This window comes from Heteronotia binoei, chromosome 3 (assembly GCF_032191835.1).
Source record: "Heteronotia binoei isolate CCM8104 ecotype False Entrance Well chromosome 3, APGP_CSIRO_Hbin_v1, whole genome shotgun sequence".
Lineage (NCBI taxonomy): Eukaryota > Metazoa > Chordata > Lepidosauria > Squamata > Gekkonidae > Heteronotia > Heteronotia binoei.
The window spans coordinates 184,273,789-184,281,137 of record NC_083225.1 but is presented as its reverse complement, the minus strand read 5'-3'; positions in this window follow the sequence as shown (position 1 = coordinate 184,281,137).

Sequence of the window (7,349 nt, the reverse complement as noted above, 5' to 3'; positions counted from 1 at the left end):
CCAGCTTTGTCCAAAGCCAGCACACTCAGTAAATTGTTTTCAAGAGCAGGAACACACAGCACTTCTTTAAAAGTGTGTTGCAGTGCTGGGAATGTAACACTTCCCTGACACTGTACAGCAGAGTTCCTGCCATCAGCCAGACTCACATGTTGTAATGATGAGGAACGAATGTCCTGAAGCAAAAGTTCGTCTCTGCAAAAGTTCTGAGACACTCCAGAGTCCAAAATCCATGTTCCATGTGCAGTAGCCACATCTGTGACCACCATTGTGGCCTTTTGGCTGTGTGAAGAGTTGTGAGTCGTGCCTTTCTCCTTCCATTCTGGGCACACTCGTCTCAGATGTTTTGTAGATCCACAACAAAAGCATTTATGTACTCTTAGAGCAACTTGAGATGCCTCTCCATGCTTGTTACTCTCTGCTTTGCCGGTCTCGCAGCTGGCCCCTTGCGCCTCCTCCACGTTGAAATGCTGCCACGTCTCTGAGGAACGCAGCTCCCTCTGCCTGTCTTCCTCTTCCAGCAGGCATCCGGTAATGTAGGCCAAGGTTAGTTTGTTAGCTTCTGTAGATTCCAGTGATGTTATAAGCAATATTGTAATCCACAGACAGGGAACTGAGAATAATAAATACTTTATCCTCCTCTGAAACAGTTTTTCCACGCTGTTCCAGGTGCTGAAAGCATTCAGCCAAAGTGTTTAAATGAGCCCTTACAGACTCCCTCTGTCTCATTACAGTCCAGTACATGTGATGGGTAATTGCTATCAGAGACCCAGCTGTGCTTTGCACGTACACAGCCTTCAGACTGTCCCACGCCTGTTTAGCCTTCAGCTTACCAGATACGTGCACAAGCTGGTTGTCTGCCACACTCAAAACGATGGTTGCAAGAGCTTTTTCGTCCTTGATGTCGTCTCCATCTGAGGGAGTGTCGACATACATCCACAGACCTTCACGCCTCAGATAATGCTCCATCCGAAGAGCCCACACATTATAATTGGTAGAAGTGAGCTTCTCCACCAGCAGAGCACTCAGAGCCTGAGCCATGCTGTCGTCTCCGTCCGGCAGCTGGTCCTCAGAATCACTCCCGTCCTCCGTGCTGTTATCAGGAGCCTGCAAAAGAACAGTGGCAGCACAATATATGAAATACAAAAATACAAAATATTGTGCACAAACACTCTTAACTGGTGTATATAAAGTTCTATTATAATGAAATGAACAGCCTACAACAGTGGGCATACATTCATACAGTATAAATAGAAATAGAAAACAACAGTCTCAAAACAATATTCCAAGGAGGACCCCACACAGTCACAGAGTTTTCAAAATGAGTACAATGACTCAAAAATAAAGTTCCACAGGAGTCCCTCCGTTGTTTGTTGACTTCTGAAGGACAAATTCTAGCCTTCACGCAAACCCCGGATTTGATTGCGTTCCGCTGCTCCTGCAGCTCCTGCAGCTTCCTCGTAAGTCAACTGAAAAATCCAGCCAAGTTCTTTCTCAAACGCCCATTTTGATATCTTAATTTGCAGCTGCAGACATCCACTCAGTCATAGGCCACCTCAGCAGTTCAGCCTCCTTCAGAACCCCCAGAGCATGGCGCAGCGGAAGCATGCTGGGCCCATAACCGTGTTGGCATATTCGCAGGTACGCTCTGGGTTCAAGACGCTTAAGAATATACAGCACGCAGACTTGTGCTTAACTATATACATGTATTTACAGATATACAAGTTATAACTGTCCTGGTATACACCGGTCAAAGTGCTTCATCAGACGATACGTACGATAGCAGAAGATATACTGTACAAGCTCTCCTCAGTTATATACACATAGCTATATACAAGCACCAATCAGCACACAGTGCTGAGTCATTCTGCTTAAGCACAAGTCCTCTGGACAGAACCGGTTTGCACCTGCTAAGGGAAGCTGTCAGGAACTGTCACAGATCAGGAACTGTCAGTTGCATTAGACTCCAGCCTGAAGTCTTACTAGCAAGCATATGCTGACACCCCCGCCTCCAAGCCTTTTTCATAACTCTGAATACCATTCAGCCCACTGGTGGTACATCCAGAGGAATTAGCCATGTTAGCCTGTTGCTGCAAAATAGTAAAGAGTCCAGTAGCACTTTTAAGACAAACACATTTTGTTGTAGCGTAAGCTTTCAAGATCAGCATCTGACGAAGAGAGCTGTGTTTCTCGAAAGCTTATGCTACAGCAAAATTTGTTCGTCTTAAAGATGCTACCGGGCTCTTTATTCAGCCCATTGATTTCTTCCTCACTTAGGGTTAATTGATCCCAAAAGATTACCACCCCTACTTATGCAGCTCTTAAGGTACATTAGGATTTTGTTACAAAGCAAGGGTAATCAGAATTTTTCAACCAAATACAGTTTTCAACATTTGTAAGACCTCTTTATGCTGCAATCTTATGCATGTCTGTTTAGACGTAAACCCTGCTCTGTTCGATGTGGCTTGCTTCCAGGTAAGCATGCAGAGAACTGCAGCCCCAACCACTGTTTGAACCCAGGGTTTCCACCAACCGTAACCCTCTAGAATTAGAATGAGTACAGAGTTTTTTCTTGCCATTCAAAGGTGCAAACAACTGGTCTCAGGGCAACCTCTGCCCATACGCAGTTCAGGATTGGCCCCCATGTTGCCTTCTTTGTGTGTGTTTTAAATAGCAAAAAACCTCACAAAAATCAGGAGTCCTGTGACTGCTTAAAGAGCAATATCACATTTAAATTTTTTTCATGAAGGTGGATTCAGGTGGGTAGCCATGTTGGTCTGAAGCAATAATGTATCTGAGGAAGTGTGCATGCACATGAAAGCTTATACCTAGTCTTAAAAAGGTAAAGGTAGTCCCTGTGCAAGCACCAGTCGTTTCCGACTCTGGGGTGACATTGCTTTCACAATGTTTTCACAGCAGGCTTTTTACGGGGTGGTTTGCCCTTGCCTTCCCCAGTCATCCACACTTTCTCTCCAGCAAGCTGGGGACTCATTTCACCGAGCTCGGAAGGATGGCAGGCTGAGTCAACCTGAGCCGGCTACCTGAAACCAGCTTCTGCTGGGATCAAACTCAGGTCATGAGCAGAGAGTTCAGACTGCAGTACTACAGCTTTACCACCCTGTGCCACGAGGCTCTTATACCTACTAGTCTTAGTTGAGTCAAAATCTGTTTTTCTGGATCAAACTTTTTGTTTAAATTAATGTAAGTTAGAGTTAGTCCACTAGAGGGCAGTAAACACTGGAGCAAAGAACAAGGGCCCTGTCGTGTATAGAGCCTTAAATCTGACACCATTTAATATTTTTTAGGAAAGCAAAATGGATGAATGTGCTTCTGAGATCTTCAAGCCGAGCTAGCCTGATCTCATCGGATCTTGGAAGCTAGGCAGAGCCAGCCCTGATTGGTCCTTGGATGGGAGAGCGCCAAGGAAGTTCAGGGTTGCTACGCAGAGTCAGGCAATGCAAATCACCTCCGCATGTCTCTTGCTCTGAAAACTACAGGGTTGTTGTAAGTCAGATGTGACTTGACTTTCCACCACCATTTCTTTTGACTTCGGTGGGGCTCTTTTGTACTGGGAATGGGGAGGCCAGTGCTGGTCTAGCTAATGCCAGTCTTGTACTTCACAGGACAGGCTCCTGTACAGGACAAAAGAGACCCAGAGCAGTTAGAATGTCGGACTAAGATCTTGGAGACCCGGGTTTGAGTCCCACACCCTGCCGTGGGAAGTTTACTGGGGGATCTTGGGCCAGTCGCACGGTCTCGGCCTCCCTTGCAGCATTGTCATGAGGATAAAACAAAGGAGAAGAGTACGGCGTAATACACTGGGGAGAAAGGCAGGCTATAAATGAAGTCAATAAATAAAAGAGTAAGGTCTGAGTAATAAATGAAGAAGCTAAAGAGGCAAAAAAGGCATAAATATTTTGCGACATCTTAAATGCTAATGTTTTGTAGCATAAGCTTCCCGGGGCCAGAGCCTCTGTAGAGGGACTGATGCATGTGTGGGGTCCACAAGGTGTGGAATGGCAGCCCCCACACTGAAATGATGCTCTCTGGAAGCGGAATGAACAAGCAGGTGACCTACAAGGACTTGAGAGCCAATGCGGTGTCATGGTCAGAGAGTCAGACTAGGATCTGGGAGGCGCATCTTTGAATCCCCGCTCAGCGACGGAAGCTTGCTGGGGGACCTCGTGCCGGTTACACACTCTCAGGCTAACCTTCGTCGCTGGGTTGTTGGGAGGATGAAATGGAAGAGGGGAGAGGAGAAACTGCTTTAGGTCCCTATCAGGGAAAAAGGTGGGATACAAGTGAAGTAAATAAATAGCGGTCCCTTAAAAAGATGCTCTTTTACTTCTGTAACATGGCTACCTTTCGAGAAGGTGAATCAGAGTAGGCAGAAGAGAGAATAGTATAAAATGAACACAAACCAGAACAGGAAGGAGAAGCTAAGCAAAACAGAGGAGTGTGGGATTCCTTGGTTCCTTTTAGTCTTGCTAAGAGAGACTGAGCGCCACTGAAAAATCAGGATTTCCGTTATAGGTGTGTGGTAAGCATTATTCTTCGGCTTGTGTCCACAGTCAGAGCATTACTAGTGGTTAAAAAAAAAACTAGTTACACTGAAAATAGAGTGTAGACATTAATGCTTACTTCTGTGCCTTTGTTTTATTACAACAAAATTCTAACAAAATTAAAATTTCTGGAAATAGGGGATGAATTTTAGCCTTCAGTTCCTGCAAATCAGCCACTGAGGTGTCAGCAAATCCCTTGGATGGATAAAGAAATACCCTTTCAGCTAATTTTCCCTGTTTAAACATTGTTTCCCAAACTTTTGACAGCAGAATTCAACTTAATTTCCCTTAGTTAACAAGTGCAAGGCTTCACTCTGGCTCTTAAGAAAGTATGCCTTTAGAGCAGGGGTGTCGAATATGAGGGCCGGATCGGACATAAATGAGACCTTGAGGGGCCGGGCCATGTCGGGTTGGGCCGAGCAATGTCAGGCCGGGCCGTGTGTGTACCTATTTAAGATTAGGTAGCAGAAATATAAATTTTATAAAGAACACAGACAAACACAAATATATATATTTTAAAAACTTAAAACATGCTTAAAATGTTAGCCCTCATTGGTCTTAAGGATGCTCTTTGTATTTCTCTCACAGGATCCAAGGAACTGGGCAAAGGAAGCTCTGGCTCTTTCCTTCCTTCCCCAGGGGACTGGGTGGGGGGAGAGCCTCAGCCAATGGAGAAAATAGAGGTTTTGCTCTGTAGCTCCTGAGCAGTTGAGCAAGCCTTCCAAAGCAAGTTGTGATGCAGAAGGAAGCAAGAGAGAGGGAGAAGGAAGCAGATGACAGCCAGTTGCTTGGGGGGCCTGATAGGAGCCCTCTGGGGGCCTGATTCGACCCCCCGACTGCATGTTTGACACCCCTGCTTTAGAGTACGTCAGTTGCACATCCTCTGAGGAACCGCAAATACTGTCTGATTGGAAGAAAGTTAACCCAGAGCAATGACTTATACAGAGATACAGTGGGTGACCAGCCACACATGCTGAAAGTTGTTTTTTTATGTGTCTGTATTAATTTGCTGGAATGACCCACTTATATCTAATGCAGACTTAGGGTGGAATGACTTGCCGTTTGCTGTGGGCTGATTGCATGGGGAGAGTAGTAAATCAAGCAAAGAAACAGCGGGCAACTTCTTCTGTGGAGGCACAGTCTTAGACTGCAAGACCTTTGAACGCTTCATTTCTTTGCACTTTAGTAGTCCTACAACAACATGTCGTTTGCCAGTTCCTGATTTAGACCTTTGTCAGCTTTTCAAACTTTACTTCTTGGTAAATAAAAGAGTCCCATGGCTAGAGAGGTAAAATTTCCAGAAATTTTGAAACTTGGACAAAAAACCCCGTTTTTTTCTGGGTTTTTTTTTTCAGAAAAAAATGGAAATTTTTGGGGAAATTTTTTTAAAAAATGCTACATTAGTACTTTTTTCTTTTCCAGGTTGAAAGTCATTTTGTTACTTTAGGAACATAAAATACGACTATGGACAATTTTACTTGGCATGAAATTATCACAACTAGCTTATTAAAAATATAGAGTATCCAAAACAATTATTACAAACAGAATTTACTTTTTAAATGATATTTATTAGTAATTGTAACAAATGGAGCAACAATCTCCTGAACTGTTTACTATTTGAACACCTTGTCTTAAAATATTTTATTCATCGTGTTAAAAGAAAACGTTCCATAATCAATTTCTTTTTTCAATTTTTCCAATTTTTCAGAAAAAAAGAACAAAAAAGGCTTCAGAAAAAAAGCTGGTTTTCCCCCCAAATTTTTCCGGGTTTTTTCTGGGCCTTCACGTCCCTACCCGTGGTGCAGAGTGGTAAAGTTGCAGTACTGCAGTCTGAACTCTTTGCTCACGGCCTGAGTTTGATCCCTGCGGAAGCTGGGTTCGGGTAACCGGCTCGAGACACAGCCTTCCATCCTTCCGAGGTCGGTAAAATGAGTACCCAGCTTGCTGGGGGGGAAGTGTAAATGACTGGGCCATTTCCTGACTGAATTATTAGAGTTTTCCTTATTCTTGTGGCAAGCCAGCCAGATTTTGCTGATTTGTATGTAATCTCAGGATTCTTATCGTCAAGAAGATTCTTAAGGAGTTGCAGGTTTTGACTACTGGTAAAAGGTATGGCCGTGGAAAATGGAAGCTCTTCTCGATGATCATTATAAGCCTCACAGTCAAATATGACATGGACTAAAGATTCAATACCATCATTGCAGCGGGGGACATAGTCGTTCTTGGAATGGCACTTTTTTGTATCTCCCCTCCACCACCGCTGAAAGGAGAACATCCCACCTCACAAGAGTAAACGTTCTCCTATATTGATTATTTGTTAAGCGGTATAGGTAGGGCATCGGGGTCACCCTGTTAATTGGTTCTGTCAGAGCTTGCCATTTGGTTGTGCTGTTAAGGTCATTTTGTCTGACAACGTTCAGTGAATATTTGAATGGAGGATCCTGGTAATCGCATGATAAATCCCACAGTTGGCCAAGAGTGTGGGGTTTTTGTGTTTTTTTTTAATTTTATTTTTTTATATTCTATTTAGCCTGTTACAACAAATATTTGTAGCTATATACATTTCGATCTCTCCCTTCCTCCCTCCCTCCCTCCCTTTACTCTTAGTCTTTTCACCCCAGCCATGGGCACAAAGTCTTAATCTTTCACTGAATGTCTTTTCTTTCTTCTTTCAATATCCAATCTAGGTAGGTCTTCCATCTAGTCTTAATTTCATTAGATTTCCCTTCCCATGTTGTCTCTTTGTTGATTGACGCCACGATGTCTGACTGTATAAATTCAAACAAATAG